This window comes from Syngnathus scovelli, chromosome 19 (genome assembly GCF_024217435.2).
Source record: "Syngnathus scovelli strain Florida chromosome 19, RoL_Ssco_1.2, whole genome shotgun sequence".
Taxonomy (NCBI): Eukaryota; Metazoa; Chordata; class Actinopteri; order Syngnathiformes; family Syngnathidae; genus Syngnathus; species Syngnathus scovelli.
In genome coordinates, this window is record NC_090865.1 from 4,901,434 (window position 1) to 4,922,998 (window position 21,565).

The window sequence follows — 21,565 nt, forward strand, 5'->3', positions numbered from 1 at the left end:
CTTCTGCCTTTTCTATTTTGGTCATGAATAGGTATGAGGGGGAAACGAAGGAATTTCCTTTAATTAGAAATTCCCGTGCATGTGGGAGTGTGATCTTTTTTGTTCTTCGCCTAATTAGGCCCATGTATCTGGAAATACGCCTTGTGTTCTTACCTGCGTGCAACTTTGGGCCAGCCTTCGGGGGTTGACCTACTAAAAGTTACGGGGATGGTGTGCGCACGTCAGCAGCGGCTGGAAATTAGTCGAGAGTGGGCGGCTAGCGACAGGCTAGTCAAAGTGCTGGGTGGGGGGAAATGCCAATTCTCAATGTTACAAAACATCTAATGACTCTCTCCAAGGAGAAGGGGGACAGCGGGTCCTTGGGGAGTTTTAAAGGGATTCTAAATAGTGTGGTGTATTCATTCCATGGCAGGCCTCACCTGTCAAAGTGAACCAGATGTTATGTGAAGGTTAAGGCAACGAAGGAAAAAAAAATTGTCAGGTTTTTCTCGCATTTTGACAAATGCAGACCTTGACCTGAACTACTTCTCGGTCGGTCGGAGCAAACAAGTTGTTGAGATTGTGACGATCCGTGCTTTGATATAAATATAACAATAATCAAAGCAGGGTAAACTCTCAATTTCTTTTTTTTTCCCAGAGTACCGTATTTTCCGCACTATAAGGCGCACCGGATTATAAGGCACACCTTCAATGAATGGCCCATTTTAAAACTTTGTCCATATATAAGGCGCACCTGATTATAAGGCGCACCTTCAATGAATGGCCCATTTTAAAACTTTGTCCATATATATAAGGCGCACCGGATTATAAAGCGCATAGAATAAATAACTTGCTCAAACGTTAATGCAATCACAATATAGTAACACTCGAAATAGTGAAAACAATACCAATATATCAATAACTCAACGTTGCTCAAACATTAATATCACACAACACACAAAATAAACACGTACAGCTTACTTTAATAAATTAATCCTCATCCACGAATCCATATTGGTCCATATATAAAGCGCACCGGATTATAAGGCGCACTGTCAGAAAATTGGAGGTTTTTAGGTGCAACTTATAGTGCGGACAATACGGTAGTCCAGAGAAAAGCAATTTTAGAAACAACAACAAAAAAAAACAATCCGCATTTATCATTGGCTTATTACCAAGATAGAAGACTAGTGAAGAGGCGCAAGAAGATACTTCTTTGACTTTATTAGACAGAAATGATGCACTTAAAGTGTGAGAAATGTCTGCAAATGAGCTACTTCCACTACCTTCTACTGGCTAATTGCCTGCGCAGCTAATTGCCTGTTGAATCTGTTTTTTTTATATTTAGCTTACTGTACACATGGGAGCGCATTGATGTTTCCCGACCTCCGCTTCAGTCAGTAAACAACGGCTCATTACTCCACTCAAGGCTTCAAGTGCCACGGTTTGGCTTGATGAATGCTGAACAGCACTTCTGGTGTCATTAATAACACCTTTTTTTTTGTTTTTTCTGTGGGCGGTGTGCATAAATGGCCAACTTTGCGTGGCCGCGGATCAATATGCGCCCCTTCGGAGTTGCGACTGGAACAACTGTTGACCTTTTATCGTAGCCGTGTGAGTGCACTCGTGCCAATTTTAATGAGCACACTAGAGGGAGGTGGTCACGTCATATCATGACACCAAATAAGGGTTTTTATACATTTTCCAATCAATACATGAAACAAATAACCGACAATGATTGTTGACTTGTTGTGTTATGATATGAGGAGACAATAAATACTGGAAGAAAGTCATGTGACCATTTGCATCAGCTTTTAAAAAACACTTATCTAACAAAAAAGAGAAGTGGAAGAACAACAGATATGATTTAATATTTGTCACAAACTTTATATTTGCATTCTTTTATCATCTAGATATTAAAATCGAATTGTCTTTGCAGCGTTAAAATAAGGGGAGTTTTTTTCCCCCCTTTTCTTTGTTTAGCATTTATAGATGTTTTTTTTTTTTTTATTTTGGTGAAGGCTTGCCAAGTTCCTCATTTAAATGTCAACACATTGTTTTTCTTTTTTTTTTTCTCTCCCTCTGGCTCTATTTGGAAAGTCATGATTGTCTCCCTAAGGACACTTGCTTATTTTTTTCTGAGTACACGTACAAAATTGACTTTAGCATGCAAGCGCAGTACTACACAAACAAAACACACAAAACAGAATGATTGACAATAACTTTATAAGAGATAAATATTAATGCCAGCCATTTTGTTCACTTTTAATAACGCTCATTAATTTTCATAACTCCTGAATCTCTTGGTGGTCCTTTGATTATGGGTCAAGAGTGCAAATGTCACACCAAAGTTGTAAAAAAAAATTCAGTAGCTGCCACCTGGAGCTGTCGAATCCCAGAGCTTTGCTTTTGTGCCGACCTGTCACTTTCATTTGTTTTATTTATTTATTTTTTGTCGTTTTATGATGCCTACTAGAATAGGTGTATGCCTGTCAGGGGGTCTGACAGAAACTTTGTTTCCCACCAGCTGTCATCCATGTCACTGTCTTCTATGGGTGTCTACATTTGACTGCTGTCCAATGTGATTTTTGACAAAATATGTTTTATTTTTAATACCGAGATTGTCAGTCCAAAGGTGTGTGATGTGAGCCGCTCGTTAGCTTCTGCCAGATATTTTCCCCACTGCACATGTCTGTGAAGCTCAGAATCTGTCCGCCATCCAAAATGGTGCTAGACCACCTCCGCCACAACTTAGACCTCGTTTATCTGTTCTAAATTCTAATCTACCAGGGGCGTGTGAGCCTTATTTTGAGATAGACAATGTCAGAAAAAGCATGATGGCGGTACTACTACACGAGATTCTTCAAACAACTTTAAACAAATACTTCTGACGGGGTCCATCAAAACAGTATTGTGAAGACAGAGTGTGTGGGTGCTTTAAGTGATTTCAGGTCTTTACGCTTGCTTTCGATTTTGACTTTCTCCTTGTATCTTTACATCCATACCCAATCCCCACACAATTTTAAAATCGAAGCCTTCTTCTCTACTTCAACGTCTCAGTCTGCATTGCATGGTGGCATACTTTTGCTTCTGACGTGAAGCCTTAGACGTAATAGCTGCTGAGCATCCCTGTCAGCAACGCTTTGGGGCAAAGCCCAATTATAGGATAGTGTGACAGACAGCAGAGAGGTGAGGCACTTCTTTGTCTTCTCAGCGTTTTTTTTTTTTTTGGTACCACATCCCTATTTTCCATTTCAACGTCGGATAAGCAGACTAAATGTGCTACATTACGCAAACAAATTCTCACCGTTGTAAGAAATTCCTGAAATGAAGCATCTGTTTTTCTCTGGTCAATTTTTTTTTGACCACACAGAGCTTGAGGGAGCTAATTATAAGATGGATAAATGATAGAAAAGAAAATCAAAAAGGGAGTCGTCGTTACCAAAGATCCATGTGGTGAGATCTTCAAAAGTCTATCAAACAGCATGGAGAGATTGAAGAGGCGTGAGGACAAATGTTGTCGAGCAGCGTGACGGCTAGAGAAATAACAAAAACAAAAGACGCAGCTAGCCATCAGAAGGCCGGTTCTGAGGAGAAGACGCATGGGGAGGCGCGACACCCCGAGTGGGGGGGAAACAGCGAGAGACGGAGGGGCACATGAGTGGGCGTCCATCAAAGTGTCTTTCTGTAGCTCGACGCAGCGTGGAAAGGAGAGAGGGAAAAGGCAGCCCATTAAAAAGGCGGAAGAAAAAAGGACACCCTCCGCCGCGTCTCTTTAGGGCTGCTGAGAGGCGATGATCAGACTGAGTTTTACATCAGCTGTTGATGGCCGTCTGGCTCTTTTGACCCTCATCAGGCTTCTCATGCTCTTCATCTCCCAGCACCTCGTTCGCCGGCCTTCCCCACAAGGTGCCCCTCTAATTGGCCGACGGACAGTCAGATCGATGGATGACATGATCAACTGTGAGAAAATAAAAATGTTTAAAATCTCTCTGAAGAACTTGTTTTCAGTTCCTGAATGCAATGTGGAGAAGATATTGGAATCAGGTGTTTTATTCCTCCCAATGTGTTCACACATTGCATTATTCCTCGATTGTGATTTGACACATTTGGGAAATGTCAGATCACGGCAACGTTCACACGGCCGCGCCTTGCTGTCTTGACCCGGAAACTTGAGATCACAGAGCTTTGCGCACTTCACGGGTCATCGGTGACAAGTCACGCAATATGTTACACGATCTTTGTGAGACGATCGGTCTTGACACCTCATGCTGGGGTACCTAATGAAGTGTCCATTTTTTGTCAGCTGGAAGTTGTTGGTCTCAATTTGCTTGCTTATCATATCGCCGCACCCCTTAAGTCGAGGGATGTTTATTTGCTTCATTCCCTTTTCATTATAAAAAGTAAATGCTGCACATTTGTTGGCTTCTCAACGCTGCCGTAATAGTTTTCATTTCCTCTCAGTTTATTTGATTTGCATATTTTAAACTCCTATGAATCTGGTTTGAAATCCGGGTTGTGATACTTTATGCTGCGTTTGAGTTAATTAATAAGCAGCGGATAAACAAATGAATATATTTTCTGCATTCTTACTTATATGTACAAGCCAGTTTTTACAATCACCTTAACAGACTCTATGTAAATTCAACTTTTCCTTAAATGTTTTAATAGCCCTCACTCTCTGACTTTCCTCAGTCGAGAGCAAGGATCTCCTTTGTTTATCCTCTCATGCATATACATACACTCGCAGCGTGCAGACTCCAGAGGGAAACGACTTCCAATTTGAAGTTATGTCACATACTTCCGTCGCGGCGCTCTTGCAACAAATTGTCATTCTCCTCCCTGTTCATTACACATATTTCATAAAAATCACGCATAGGGGGGGTGAATATAATACGAAGCTGTATATACGAGGAATAAGCCCATGTGTGAGCTTCGTGGACATGCTGCATTCTCTTTGTAATGCAGATGGGACAACTCTAAGCACGACAAATAAACAAATCTTTGCTCTGTAAGGATGTGGAACCCTTCTTGTATTTTAAACATATGCAAATGGTTGTGCGGGCAAGTAAATCAATTTACGCTACAAGCTTTTGGGTTTCCTTGTTTTGCATTCATGTCTGTTTTTTGAACAGTCGCAGCTGCCTTGCAGCAGAAGGATGTAAAGATACCGAATGTTATTTATAGTGGGTATATATAAACTACTAATAATATATAATAATAATATTTCATATATAGTATAATATAATACTGATATAATGTATAATAAAAAATAATATTTTATTTTCAGCTGTACCGATACCAAGTACCGATACCACTAGTACTTTTGATACATAAAATTCCCCCCCAAAAAAATTACAGATAATTTTACTATGCTTTTTCTTCTTGGGTTTTTCATCAGAACAAATTAAATTGAACTTGGTTAAGACCAAATGTATTGAGATATGAAAGCCGGTTGCCAGTATTTTTTGTTTCAGATTCAGTCAGCGTGTCTCTATTTTTTTGCTCTGTGTGAAAAGTGTAAATGAAGTTGAGAGAGATGAAGGTGGCATGAGTCAGAGATCCAAAATAAGCATTTTTGTATTATTGAAAACAAAAATATTATATTTTCAGTGCAGTACATATGGAACATATGGAAGCAGCTCCTCGGCTAAACTCGGCTCGGGGTCGTCACGAGTACGGGGATAGAAAATCCTCAGCACACAGCAGCATCCTGCAATTACAGAATCTGGTTCACACTTAGGTTACTGTTGTTTTCAGGAACCTTTAAGGCTTCAGATATTGAAATGCACTCTTCATAACCCAACCTCCTGCTTCTCTCGTATGCATGCACCTCCAAGCGGATTAACATTTTTGTGCTTTGTGTTCTCATGCCAGATTCGGCACACAGAGTCAAGTCAGTTACGGCTACGGTGAGATTTGCTCGGGCTCAAAGAGCTGAAAGATGTGTTATATTAACAGACGGAGATGGCAAATGTTTTTTTAATTGCAAATATCCGAGGCTATAAAAGAGGCACTTTTGAATAGCGAAGTGATGATCTGTGCGGTATTACGTAATCTCAAACCGCAGAAATTTGGACGCCTGCTTTGTGTAAAAACATCAAACGTTAGTGTTAAAGTTTTGTTACAGGCAGTACAAGAGAAATTGAAAAGTAAACTTGAGATAAATCCGAACAAGTAACAACTACGGCTCAGGCGGGGAGGTTTAACCTTGAAATCTGTGCTCAAACTCGGGGGCCCATTTAAGTCTGGAAATGGCTTCGGAAGGTTTTTATGGCTGTTGGGCAGGCACAATCACCGAGATGGATGAGTTCAAAGAGAGATGCGGAGAGATAGCGCCATGAGCATGAGCTGCCCTCAGCTATAAGGGGGAGATGAAATCAGCATGGATCTCGACAGGGGTACAATGGGATGTTAAAGAGGTTGCCGTCCGGCGGGGGGTGGTCATGATCGGAGGGCTACGAGGGAATGATGAGGGGAGGGTTGCCCGCTGGTGACAATGGCCGCCAACTGACATCAGTCTGAGATGAATCGAAATTGTAGTGACGGAATAAAAAATAAAAAAAAGCAAGGTTGGTGATGCAAGGACGACAGGTACGGGAATGTCTAAAGGTTTCGTTTTCAAAATATAAGGCAGGTAATGGAGTTAGGATCTTTTTTTTATTTTTATACAATTTTTTTTGTGCAATTTTACGACACTTGAAGATGAAAGAATTGACCGGCAGAAATACTAAAAACTATTACCGTATTTTCCGCACTATAAGGCGCACCTTCAATGAATGGCCCATTTTAAAAATTTGCCTATATATAAGGCGCACCGGATTATAAGGTGCACCTTCAATAAATGGCCCATTTTAAAACTTTGTCCATCTATAAGATATATACATTTGGCCCGTGGGCCGGACTTTGCACACGCCTGCAGTAGTGGCTCAGTATTGGTCCATATATAAGGCGCACCTGATTATAAGGCGCACTGTCGGCTTTTGAGAAAATTGGAGGTTTTTAGGTGCGCCTTATAGTGCGGAAAATACGGTAATAATTTTGAAAATCAAAATTTCAACACAACAAGCCGATAAAAATTGGGAAATTCAACGAAATATTTTAAAGTTTGTTACTCAGATGAGCTTTTAAGAAGTGCAGAATTTTATTTTTTTTTAGCTTGCAGAGCCAGAAAGAAACCAGACAAAAACGAACACCGCAGAAGCATTGAGGTGAGTCGGTTTTAAAAGAGCCACTTAAAGAGTTTAGGATTTGAAATGAAATATATTGCACTCACCGAGGGGAGGGGGGGTATGAGGCGCAATTTTGGATGGGTCATCAATTCACAGATGAGGAATCCGCAAGCCAACACAAGCTCCATGAAATATGTATCAACCTTATATATGGTTTTCTTTCAGAATAATAATCAGCGCTATGGACAGCACAGAGCTGCAGAGACAAAATCAAATTCCACACACACACACGCACACACAGACTCAGGCGCAATGCAGCTGCTCGCGGCACCATCCCAGGTGGAATCTCATTTAAGCTCCAGGGGCAGCAAGTTCCACGCAAGTTGGCCAAGTCGTCAATGCGACACAGACTGTCTCTCCATGAAAGTCGCCTCAACTGTCTGCATTGTTATTGCACAATGGAAATGTTTAGGGGATGATTTGGCAGCAAATGTCAAAGGCTCGTCTCGGTGGAAAGCTTCTCCTGCCTTGTATTTTATGGTGTGTGTGTGTGTGTGTCTTTATGACCCGTGTAAATATGGCAAAGCTCTCACGAAGCACATAACTGTAATGGGAAGCGGTTGGAATATGCCGATTTGTTGAAACAGGCTTGTTCAATAATCACTACGTAAAATTCGGAAAAAAAAAAAAACATAAAAGTGGAAGTGTATTACGACCCCCTATATTTTTTTCCGTGTCAGCAAACTAAAGCCTGTTTAGAATTTTTCACTAGCAACAGAAATCCGTCACTTCATAAGTCTTCCTTTGTAGATTTTAGAGCAAAACATTCCACTGCCTGCTTCCCATTTTTTGTTTCAGCAGCCCATAAAAATTCTTCACTCACTTACGTCGAATCGCTGAGAGTGCAGTCGGCTGCTTTGCCCGGAGGCGCGGTTCAGAGGCTGGCCCGCGGGTGTTCCTTTGCTTTTCATCATTCTCAACCTTTACAGCGCCTCCATTGGAGGTGACGATGCAACGTTGACCTCTGCCGCACCCCGTCTTTTGTCCTCTTTTGTAACACGATCAAGTGTGATCACACAATAAGCCCGAGAAACATGTTTGGTGGACAGAGGTTGAATTATGTTGCCATAAAAAAAAAAAAAAAAGCAGCACTTATTTTTCTTTATATCAAATCAGGCATCTGCTATGGAGTCTCTAAAGTAAGTTTCTGACTCGCTAAGCAATATTTGCTTACTAGCTGATAAAATAAGTGCCAGAGAGCTGTTAGAGAGATAAGGCAAACCCCAAAAACGATGTTGTAACACGAGCAGTAAAATCAATAAAACGCCATAATGCATCTATTGTCACAATGGTGCTAGCTTAGCGATTCCTCGCGCGGGTCCGCGCGTAAGAGATAACGTATGATCTGTTCCTCTTGAGAATTGTGTATCAGCATTTTAAAAAAAAAGATAAAAGTCAAGTTGTACACGTGTGAAGATTGTCATCTGTGGATTTTCTGTGAATGTATTGTTTAGTTCATTGTGCTTTATACAAATGCGAGACTAATGGGAGATTTCTCCTTTTGATTTGCGAGGCTAGTAAAAAGACATTACCTGAGTATAATGAGACACTATTTGGAGCCTTATTAAGCACACATTCACAAATCCCAAACGAGTCGCTTGAAATTGTGTTTGGAAGCATTAGCTTATAGCTAGTGTGTCTCTTTTACGAGTAATTCGGTAGGGGTGGTTGACATTCAAATTTGACCTCAGCCGCCATCTTTGTTTGTCAATCACTGTATAGTTGAAGAGAATCCGGAAAAGAGATAGCTTCCTCTGTTTGGACCGTGTTTTTATTTGATTTTTCTAGGAAAGGCAAGAGTGCAAAGTGCATTCTCGAGCGCCCAATTAGATCTCCTGGATGCGAGACAATTGTCCACTCAATGAGATGTGCAGCGCCATTTTGAGCGGCAGAAATGAGGGCAATCTCGGGTTGTTTCCACCCACAAAGAACGTTATGCGCCTCGCCGACAATTTATGGAAAACGTGGACGGGAACGCTGATGTGTTTTTTGTATTTCCAACGTGCTCGCCAATGTGGCTTCTTATTGCGTTGTTGGTGTGATAACAGCTGAGGCGGTCGTCATGAAGGACATAACTCGTGTTAAACCTTCTCAAGACATTTTTGGAAAATAACCACAGATGCGGTTCTGAGCCTTTTCACGTCATTGCCGACTGTTCAGATGAGTGACTAAAACGATCGAAAGAAGATTGACAGTTTATCACATCCATGGCCTTTCCTCAATGTGTTATTTCAGGCAAATAAATAGTCGATTGGTGGAAAAGAAAGCAATCAGATCCCTTTTAAAAAGCGCAATGACATAAATCTGGAGCACACTCGAGCGGTAATGTTACTTGTGACGGGACAAAGAGCAGCAAATAGGTCAGCCGCTCGTCAGCTATTGGAAAATCGCGGATGAAATGAGCCAGAGAAAATAGGAAAATGTACCGTTTTTCTGGTATAGGCCATTTTTCGGCTTCTCGTTTAATTCAGCCGCACTGGCGCGTAGTACGTCCGACTCATCTTAATCACGCAAAACCAAAGTCTTATGACGTGTAATGAGCCAATCAAAGTGCTGAATGACGAATACCGACTTGTGACACTAGAGGAGGGTGCACGAGGGAGACGGCCGCTTGTCGTCGATTGTATCGTGAAAGCAAAGCGCTGCCAGAAGCCTCCGATCAATAACTATTAATAAATAAATATTAAAAATCAAAAATTAAAAATGTTAAAAATATTTACAAATTTTAAATTTTACATTTTAAATGAAAAAAAATAATAATAAATAAATAAATAAATAAATAAATAAAACTCCCTAAGTTAAGAGAAGAAAGCAAAGCGCTGCCAGAAGCCTCCGATCAATAACTAAATAATAAATAAATATTAAAAATCAAAAATTAAAAATGTTAAAAATATTTACAAATTTTACATTTTAAATGTAAAAAAAATAAATAAATAAATAAATAAATAAAACTCCCTAAGTTAAGAGAAGAAAGCAAAGCGCTGCCAGAAGCCTCCGATCAATAACTAAATAATGAATAAATATTAAAAATCAAAAATTAAAAATGTTAAAAAATATTAAAAATTTTACATTTTAAATGTAAAATAAATAAATAAATAAATAAATAAAACTCCCTAAGCTAAGAGAAGAAATTATGAGTTCTTTTGATCCCTACACTCTAATTTATTCATACACTCAAATGTCATGTCTTGACGAAGCGTTTTGCCAGAAGCTTTCTTTTATCACCGCATTAGTCGACATCATGATGAGCGCACATCTACCCATGTGGGAGGTTTTTTTTTGTTTTGTTTTTTTTAGCAGACCACCTGCCGCAGTCTAATTGTAACATGGAAATTATATATTTCCCGATAGCAGCGGCATACACATCTGCTTAAGCAAACCCATCAATTTATTTACTCGAGAGCTACTTTTTCTGCTTATGTACAAAGTGGACATAGCCAAAGGGAATTCTAACATGTACCTTTTATGGATAAAAATGTTTTTTATTAGCTCAAAATACCAGAAATTATTTTATGCAAAAGTGCCGAAAAATGTCACCGAATGGAAGTGAAAAAAGAAGCTTTAGCATAACTTTATTTCTTTATTTTGTGACTGGAGACACAGGCCCATTGTAGCTTTAAGTCGTGATCAAATTCTGAAGAATGAACATTTCCTTTGCGAGAAACTCTTCGCAATAAAACAATTACGCAAACCACTTTCAGTGGAAGACAAATAACTTGAAATATTGAGTTAATTAATTTACAGCCGGAGTGAGAACGAGAGCAGCGGTAGCAAACAAGATAAACGAGATGTATCTCAGTGATTCGGTTATAGAAGCCGCAAAATAGAAGTGACGACATATTTCCAATTCATTTTGCTTTGTGCAGCTGTGGAAAGGGAAGAAGCTTCTCAGCATGGCCTACCTGTGAGCATTGGTTACATATTTCAAGGTCACATGTGACCACCAAAAGCAGGCCATGGAGTTAAATTAAATCAATGAGCTGCAGGCTAATGGAAGACGATTTTTCAGAAATGGTATTAATAAGGCCCTGTCCTTTGGCACCTTTTATATCCGACCGGTGCTGAACTTGTTTTATTTTTGGACACATTAGCTTTTTTTTTTTTTGCCTGCCAGTAAGTGCATCGTAATGGTACCTTGAGATACGAATTTCATTTAGATCATAGATAATAAAGGAAAAGGTTATCTGTATCGAGTTAGCGTCTCACCATGTGTAAAAATGATTCCAAAGAACCGAGTTGGCAGCATGAATGTAAGCTCATATGTTTGAGATAGATATGAAGAGAGAAAATTGTCTTTGCTGTAAGAACCAGACTAAGGGAAATAAATGTTCCACGGTCTGAACGAGACTTTGGCGGCACGAGGAAGCCAGCCGTGAAATAAGGCCTTTAAGAGCCGTTATGTACAATGCCGCTGCTCACATATGCACGTACGCTAAACACACAAAAAAGCAACGAATGGCACATCACAATATATCTGCAGATAAAAGGAGAGCCTTGACGCAGGGAAACAATGACAAACGATCTTCCGCTATTGGGGAAAAAGGTGTCGTTAAATGACGGGAAAAAAAATCGTCATGGACTCTACTCGATTTCAAAACATTTAGTGATAATGTATATCTTTTGTGTGCTATTTCTCATTGTGTCACTTTTAATGTAAAGTAACTGCTTTCACTAAGCAGATAGGCGAAACATATCTCACTTTTTTTTTTTTTTTCCTGGAACCAATCGGTCCAATCAAGTCCATGCCCTGGGTGACTTGCAGTGAATCAATATTATGCATCAATTTGAATTGCATCACATATTTTCCTTTAATGTGTGCTTCATAAGCATGGAAAGTGTTTATACATTCGTGCAAACGGCGATGCGATCAATTTTATATAATTACATTTTTCATTATGTTCCCTTTGTTTTGGTCCTGTGTGATATTGTCCCTGCCGCCTTTTTAGCCTTTTTTTTATTTTTTTTATTTATTCATTCCTTAGTGACTTTTCAACTACAGAATTATTGAGCAATTATTTCTACTATTTCGCTTTTAAGTTTAAAGGGGACACATGTTAGCAACTTAGCCTCTATAACAGCCCGAAAGCTACATATTAAACCATACAGGTATGTAATAAAGTGTAAAAACATATTTTCCGACTCGGGAAAAATTTTTTAAAATAGAGTTGAAGAATGTTAATAGGGTTTTCGCTAGCTTTTCTGTTTTGTTTATTTGGCGCAGGAGAGAAAAAAACAGCAAAAAAATAAATATATAACAGCCAAGAGATGCCAAGGCAAAAACTGCGGTATGTAGGCCAGAGATTGCCAGCAGGGTCCATCCAAAAACTCTACTTCAAAGCTCAAAGAGCAACTAGTGGTCCTTTTGCTCAAATTGTCCTCTGATTTCAACACAAACAGTCATCGCCGCTCTCAATTTGGGCAAGGGCAATTTTCGAAAAGGCCACACAAAAAAAAAAAAAAGACAGCCTGTGTGTGCTAATATGAGAAGACTTGAGTTTCCCCTTGGCCAAAAGGTTGCTTGGAAATCTCACAAAAGCATCTCGCTGATAAACTGAAAAGTACAAAAAAAGACCAGTCAAGTTGAAAGGGTATCACCAGCGCACTTTGTATTTTGAACTGCAAATAGAAAATACTGAATATCCTCCATTGCTCTCCTTGTCCTACTGCTGTGATATTAATAACTATAAATCTATCCTTTTATTTTCATATCAGAGTAATGTAAACATTGTTTGGATAAAATACATATGAGGGTGTATTCCTTCAAGACAATCAAGTTGCTTTCATTCATCCAATATGGGACAGCGCTCTTCTATTCCCCCCCCCCCCCCCCCCTCCAGAATATCACGGCAAATTTGCAAGAATACATTATTCATTTCCTATCCAGACTGACAAGTGCTCCTTGCGTTTCATCTTTGTTTCGTTTTTCATTTTTCATTTCCTGCAGTGCACCTGAGACACAAATACTTTTTTCCATGCGTGTGCGATTCCGACCTTTTCCAATACAGCTCTCCAAACAGAAGCTGCACTCATGGACTCAATGTTATATACCCAGTGATGCTATACTTGGACTACAAAGGAAATCAATGAAATAAAATAAAAAAAATTTTTACATAATTTCTGACTTTTACAAGAAAGTGTGGAGAGTGGGGCCCAAATTATGTCACCACAAATAAAATAATAATGTTATTAAAAGATAATTAAATAAAAAAGTGATAATTAAAAAAAAACTAATCAACTTGTTTTGCTCCAATTTATGCTACAAAGTGTACAAGACAAAAAGATTGCTAATAACTATAATTTTGCTAAACAAATAATAATTAAAAAAATGACATTTTTAAAAGATAATTAAATAGTCATAAATATTTTATTTATTTATTTTGCTTTTTGTCTCCAATTTATTCTACAAAGAGTACAAGACAAAAGACAGACTGCTAACAACTATAATTTTGCTAATTCACTTTCCCTCCATTTTAATGAGTCGGAGCCAAACCATTCAGGTTTTTGTTTGCTAAACACGGATGTTGTTAATCAACTCTCGCTCCTTATTGATGTTGGTCCCCTTCAATTATTTTAGCAGAACATTTAAATGAAATGATGATTGCAACAAGCAGAATTTTGACAAGCGTGACATGTTTTCATTGAAACGCAAACAACACAGTGCCTATGTAGCGAGTTAGCTTGTTTTGTTTACTGGAGGTTGCCCTATGCTAATGCTGTGATATTATTTGCGAGGGAAATTAATTTATTGAGGAGGGGCTGGCTGATTTAAAAAAAAAAAAAAAACAATAGGCAGGATGATTTATATGTACCGTAATTTCCGGACTATACGCCGCGACTTTTTTCCAAAATTTTGAACCGTGCGGCTTATAGTCAGGTGCGGCTTATATACGATTTTTTCGTGATTTTTGTGATGATTTGATCACTTTTATACACTCGCAAAAAGGCTGTGGATCACTGTTGTGCGGTATCTTGAAGAACAAAACAACAACAAAAATACTATTTTGAAACACTACTATGGCTGCTGCTTATTCTGGCTGTGTTGCTTGTGACTATTATGAGCTTTAGTAGGAATGCACGCTAGGTGACCTGCGTCAAAGGGCTCTAAACCCTTTTTCATACTCTGCCATGTGACTCAGAGATTACACAAAGCAGTGGCGCTGTTTGGACCATCTGCATTGTATTAAAACCCAATCAATCAGCATTTAAATTCAATTCTTCTGACATTTTGCTCACCAAAAACAAGTTGTAATGAATGTGAACTTTTAATGCATTTTATTCAGAAGGTTACTTTGAACCCTGAGGCTTAAATGGCGGCGCGGCGTATTTATGGATTTTTACGGCTTTCTGTGTACTGTCTTTCTTTGTAAAAAACTAATGCACGTGCGTCATAGTCCGGTGCGGCTTATGTAAGAAAAAACTAAAATATCCCTGAATTTTAGCTGGTGCGGTTTATATTCCGGTGCGGTTTATAGTCCGGAAATTACGGTATATAATTTTCAATTAAAATAGCAAGTGTCCATAATACTTCCCCTTCGTCCCATTATTCAAATGATGAAATGAAATATGACACAAGAGTTGAGACACTTAAGTCAGTGAAAATATTTCTCTTCAGTGTATATTGATTAATTCCAAATTGGGAACTCTTAAGAAGCCCAAAGCTCTCATGGGAATTGTGTCAGGCACTTATTATGAGCACGAAATGTATTATGCAACGATTGGATGGATCATTTGCATACATGTACTGACAATTGCTAAATTTAAACCTCTTTTTACGGTTAAATTGAAATTATTCATCGGAGGAGGTCGTGTGTTTTCAATAAAGCTCCCTCTTTCCCCTTTTTTGGGGGGGGGGGAATTGCAAGTCATGTCTGGGAATATATAAGAAATGTCACACCTCGATTGAAAAGATTATGTCAAGGAATAAGCCCCGTGTAATTAAAGCGCTGGCTGGAGACTCCAATGAATACAGCGCCAGTCAGCGAAGTGAAAATCGTTCATTCCAAATTATTTTTAAAAGTGCTTGTTGAGTGTCTGTTTTGTTGTTTTCTTTTTTTTTTTTTTTGACACAAAACTACTTTTCTTTTGTGTTTTGGTAGAATAACTTTTATCATAATATTTTTTGCACTTTACCGGCCACTCAGGACAGCATACCTTTTTTTTTTTTTTTTTTTTTTTGGAGGAAGCCGCCACTCCATCTCCTCACACAACTCGACAGACTAATCTACGCGTCGTACCGATTTGACAGGAATGACGGGGCGCTCGTTTTCAGAGCACACGTTTCTAAAGATGCCCTCAACATTATGGCTGCCGGAAAAACGGCCTGCCGGAGTCACTCTGACTGGCTTAGAAATATATTTTCACATTTTAAATTATGTGGAGTATTATGCTATACAAACTCGAGGTTCAGTGGGAAACAGACGAAAATTCGTCACATTGTGTCGACGTTTACCGTTACCTCGGGGTTGGGGAAAATCCAGCTATCTTAACACGACACAAACAAACCAGTCAATCAAAATAAACACTCCTGCCCTCATGTTCCTGCGTTTGGCAGCGGTAATCGTAAATCTGTGCAGACTTTTAATCGGATCTGCTGCAACCATCCAGGGGCTTCTTTGTCCTTTCACACTTTGCTGGGAATTATAAAAGTTGTTTGAGCGTAGCCCTGTTTACTAATAAATAAACAAAACATTACTTCTTTGGCAATAATAAGAGGTAATAATCTCGCTCCACGCCCGTTCCCATCACGGGAAATGAAAGCGACATCAATCGCTCCCTCTGAGGGCTCTTAAAAAGCGTCCACTTTCCTGCTAGGATATTCATTTGCTTTGAGAGGGTGTTAAGTGGAAATGAGGCCAGCTTTGGTCTGTAGGCCAAACTCTTAAAGAAGAAAAATGATGACCTGGCCAAAGAACTCATTAGACAGCTGCAATTGGGAAATGGTATAGCCCAAAAAAAAAAAAAAATTAAAAAGGATGGAGATAAAACCAATTTATAATTAAATCATCGCTAAGGTTAGTTTGATTAAAGTCGTTTAAAAAAAATTGCAATATGTTTACGCAAGGAGACCTTCGATAAAATTACTGCGGCTTACTGAGAAATTGTGACCGTCCGTCTCTTTTGTGGACTGGATATGTTTGTTTTGAACTAAACTGTGATTAAAAACATTAAAATGTGTGAAACAGATTAATGGCATCTGTTATACAGATTTTTAAAAAACACTAACCAGGCATAACTTCTGTCTCAAGTGTATCACTCAGTGAGAGTATTCAGTGCTGCATCCTATGAATTAATGATGTCTGGAAGCAGATCGCAAAAGCAACAAGATGGAGTGAGCAGATTACTGCGGAGAAACAACCGACTTTTGGACAGAAAGGAGATTAGCCCGGGACATTAGAAGAAGCTCATCCTCAGAGACAAATTGAGAGAAGTAGAGCCAGAATGAGGAGAGGGGAGGGGTGGGTAGCAAGTTTCATCTCTTTTTGGTTTATTTTAGTGGCGAGACAATCAAGGAACTCACATGATTACAAGTATCTCATTGAAAAACATGAATTTTCTTAAGTGTGCAGCCAAAGGCTTCAATCATAACAACGTAGCATTTGAGCGAGGTTGTAATGAGTTTTTTTTTTATTTCACATCTGGTAAATGAATCTCATCTGGAAGGGTGTGGGAATGATATAAGTAGGAAAGTACGGTATTTCTAAATTTCTTCCATCACCAAAGATGGAGCTTGAAAATCTAATCAATTTTCTCCCTCCTTTGAAAAGATGCGAAATATTCATTCAGATTAACCTGCATGATTTTGGACGAGTAATGCTGAGGAAAGACAATGACTAGGAGCTCACAACAGATGGACTTGAGCACGGGGGGAAAAAAAAAAACACAAAAGCCTCTGGCAATGTTCACAGCTTTTCAGCATAAAATTGACACTGCTCAGCTGGCCTTGAGGCTATCAGACACATACACAGAAACTATGAAACAAAACTCGACAGCACTTTAACCCTTCGCTTTCCTCCTGTATTGAATACAATACTGTATACAATGTAATTTATATCTCAAATCAGCACTCCCTATTGAAATTAATGGAAATGTCATTAATCGGTTCAATGCTCCACAAAAATGGAAGGCCTGTAATGCGTCATCATTACAAAATCCCTGCAAAAGGGACAAATAAGACTTCTTTTGTAACCGTGAAATGTATCACCCTCCCGCTCTAATTGACTTTCTCTCTTTGGAGAATGAGAAAAAAAAAAAGTAATATACAAAATCCAATAGATGCCAAAGGTGTTGTTTTGACAGTGCGAGGAAGAAGGAGAGAACAAGTTGGCGTCTCATGACATGAGATGATAAATGTGTGGCAGAGGTGGAAATGGCTTCCACCTGATTTGATATGGAACTCTGCCTGTTCCTCTTCATATCAAAGTCTCAGTAACATATTCATTGGGGCTGTCAGACACGCTGCTTTATGAGCTCCCCCCTCCCCTTCCCCCCAACAGTCTTATCTCAAAAAGCCCACGAGCAACTTTTGGCATATTCGTACAGTTCATGCTGAGCGCTGGATAGCATGCACAAGCAAGGGGGGGGAGGAGGGGAGGGGGTCCAAGTCACAGAAGAGCTGAGCTAAGGCTCTTGTTATATAAAAACATAACAGGTTTATCAAACGGGCTTGGGAAATCCACAGCCAAATTGTAATACATTATATTCTTTGTATTTTTTTTCCTAACCTTGAAAATGAAGACATTGAATTTTCACAGTGAACTACAACTGCAAGAGAAATACAAAGAGACTGGAGGAGTCACAGAAAGTGCAGTCTCTATAAACTGTGGGGGGTGGGGTCTACTTAAATGTACTTTTGGGACACATTAAATAAACATATAGTCCCTATCAGACCATAATCAAAACAGTAATGCAACTCTACCCATTGGAGAAAAAAAAACAGCAGCAAAATCCTCCTTTTCCCCAAAGCAAAGCTGTCCCAAATAAAAGTGGTCTGAAGCGGACCAAATCAGATACACACTCGACTACACAATTTCCCCGCTTGTGTATGGAAAGTCGGCCGAGGGTAAGCAGCTCGCGGTGATATAGGGAGGCTGGAGAAACCCCAGCTGACCTGGACTCTGCTGCATTATGAATCTTTTATGAACTCACCTCTGCAATCGGCTGCAAAGAGACAGACACAAAAAAAATCTCTAATTTACTCATTACTGAATTATTTGCAAAGATGTAAACATACCTCGAGCCCTAGCAACATGATGTTAAGCTGTATCGCAATTGGAATGCTTTTCATCCCTCAGCGGAGGTGTGTTGTTCAATTATCCTCCAGGAACTAGTTGGGCGACCTTGGGTAACCTAGCTTAACTTGAAATAAAGAACAGAGGAGACTTTTTCTGTGCGCTGCCAAAGAGTATGGCACATGACAGGCAATTACGCTTTGCGATGTCAGTCTGTTGAGGGGTCACTCCCGTCACCATTGTTGTCTCCTGTCCATTTTTGATAGACATCTCTTTAGAGTGCCACCTCGGGATTATTAGCAACTGGAACAGAAACTCAATATGGGCTGGAATGAAGAAAAAAAAGAATGCAACTATGGCCGGAGAAGGTAAGGTGCGTTCAAAGATGACTTTTCGAGAGTGATTTATTCATGCCAATGTCTTTTGAATCCAATTTACATGCAGAGCACATTCGTTCCCAGTTAGCCCCATGCGAGCCTTTCGTGACATTTCAAAGTGGATGATGAAATCTTGAGTGACAGCAGAACACTGAATTCAAAGGACATTTAAGGTGGGTTAAAAAAAAAAAAAATGCTGTTTTTTCCAAATACGAGCCGGCGTTTTACGAATGTGGCATTCTTTTTTGTCGATCTTTGTCTCGGTAACAGCAGCCCATTTTTCAGTTCCCTACTGGCCGCTGGATCGGATCTCGTCTCGGCGATAAAGAGCAGAGAGAATTTGCAAAATAAAACAGGGGGGGAGCGTTTTGTCCCCCGGGTCCCAATTAAAACTTCCTTTGGCGAATTGAAGGCTTTTTATCCCCACCCACCACCACCACATTGCCTAATAAACTACAGGAAAGAAATAGCAAAAGCCAGCTATCAGAAGTTACACGCCAAGTGGAAGTGGACAGTTTCGGCCGGAAGACGTGGAGTGCAAATAAGATATTAGTCACGCATCAGTCTGAGAATTATGGAATAATTTTAAATGTTAAAATGATGTCTTTAACACTGGCCGCTTATTTGCATGAACCCCCGGGGGATTGTGTGGATTGAAGGGCGGTAACTTGAGAAGGGAAAATACTTTTTAAACATACATTTTAAAAAAAAAAGTTAAGCTACTTAGGTTGAACCGGTTAGTTGACTTTACATTTAGAGCTAATCGCTAATCACATGTTTTGAGCATCTCGTTTTCCTTTGAGCTGACACATTGACAGATTGCCATATTTCAAACAGAGTCAAAAATATTTGATCCAGTTGGGAACTGAAGGCAACACATGCATGGATATTTATATTCACCCTCTGAATCCAGGGAAAAAAATTTAGCTGACTGATGTTGTGCCGCTGCACTTGTCTATATTTGGCCATGCACACGGCCCACTTGTTCTTCTTTAGCTATACACTTCAAGTACAGTTCAAGCTCAAAATTCCCACTTTGATGAAAGCAGCGTGATTAGTTATGCTCGCGGCCGTGCATCGACGCTTTCTTCTATCTCGGCAAGCCAACATCTCAGTTTGTTGCGCCTAAGATTATAAAGTTTCCATCTGGACCAGAGCATCAGATTCAATTACAGAGTAACAAAGCCCAAAGCAGCACAAAATCCCATAACGTTCAATAACAGAATATGATTTAGCGTTTATAAGATAGTAGAATCGGCTAGTGTGCGACTTTAATTAAAAACGTTCTCCGGTCACTTTGGAACTGTCTGTCAGTCAGATTTATTTCCTTTTGTATTATTTGTTGCAGTCAACGGAGTCAAATCGATAACTGGTGTTTTGTTATTCATGGCAGGTGAAGAAAATAATTTCGCCCCATTGAACCTTCCCAAACAGGATTGATTAGGTTGCATAAACACATTTACACGCTGGATGCTTCCATGTCGAATTGCCATTCAAAAACAGAATCGTGGACTGAGTGGACTGAGTGAACCAATTAACAGTATCATAGATTAACTGAAAATGTTGTTATATAAGATGCTATGACGACCACAAAGAGAGAATCACCGAGACGTATTTCTCCAAACATCACTCCAGCAACGGTGGAGCAACACTCCATCAGTTTGAGACTGGCATATTAACGACACTGATCCGCTGCTATTTCACTCTTGCCCTGATAAGACTCGCCATTGCTTCACATCAATGAAATCAGGGGCTATATCTCGCCTTGACTGGAACACGGGCATATTGTGAAATATAGAGGCAGGCATGCAAGCTGGGTCTGCAACAAAACGATAATAAATTGGTGGAGGTGTTGGAGCTAGGTGACAGACTGGATCAGATAATGCTGAAAGCATCCCTAACTGGATTCGAACATGGCCTGATGCACAAGTAGATTTTGTTTTTAACTTTTACTGCTACCGTATTTTCCGGACTATAAGGCACACCGGACGATAAGGCACACTATTAATGCATCATGTCAGATTTTTAATCCAAATCAAATCATTCACCATTTTATCTTTTTTATTTCAACTTCAGACGCAACAAATTACTTTATAATCACAAAATAATTATCCATAGTCTTTTTGATTCATAATTCATAATCTTTAGCGGGCCACTTAAGATTGATTTCATGACACAATGCTTCGGGCCAGTTTAAATTTAGGAATTTGGTCCATATATAAGGCGCACCGGACTATAAGACGCACTGTCGGCTTTTGAGAAAATTTTAGGGTTTTAGGTGCCCCTTGTAGTCCGGGAAATACGGTAATTTAATGGCCACTATATTGTGTATGTATGATGAATAAATAAATGATGATAAATAAATTGATGAATAACTACTTTTGAAATCAGGGACTAGTAAAAACTGTTCAAATATTCTAAAAAAAATGAATGGTAATAAAAATTGCCAGCAATATCTTTTTTATTTTTTTTATTTTAGTATTGACACAAATTGATGCAAAATTTGTCCTTGCGGGCCACATAAAATGATGTGGCGGGCCGTATCTGGCCCCCGGGCCTTAGGTTTGAGACCCATGACTTAGTAGGAAGAGGTGAATGGGAAAACCCAATTTGTGCTTTTAATGTTGCGATATTCTGAGCTAGAAGTGAACATTCGACGCATGCTCCCTCGAGCTGCTCATTTGGCACTCGTCTGCTTGCGCGTAATTACAGTCGTGAGAGCGACATCCACACGGTGCCTTCTTGGTTT

At 39.4% G+C, this 21,565-nt stretch overlaps 1 long non-coding RNA gene across 3 annotated transcripts in view; it reads left to right on the top strand.

Moving 5' to 3' along the window:
- The window catches only part of LOC125987325 (uncharacterized), a 120,552-nt gene extending 100,528 nt beyond the window's left edge, over positions 1–20,024 (top strand). For all 3 annotated transcript variants that reach the window (XR_007487978.2, XR_007487980.2, XR_007487979.2), the window contains 3 exons: positions 18,706–18,807; positions 18,884–18,989; positions 19,087–20,024. This is a non-coding gene — a long non-coding RNA (uncharacterized lncRNA). The remainder of the gene's footprint in view (positions 1–18,705; positions 18,808–18,883; positions 18,990–19,086) is intronic.
- Positions 20,025–21,565: the final 1,541 nt, after the last annotated feature.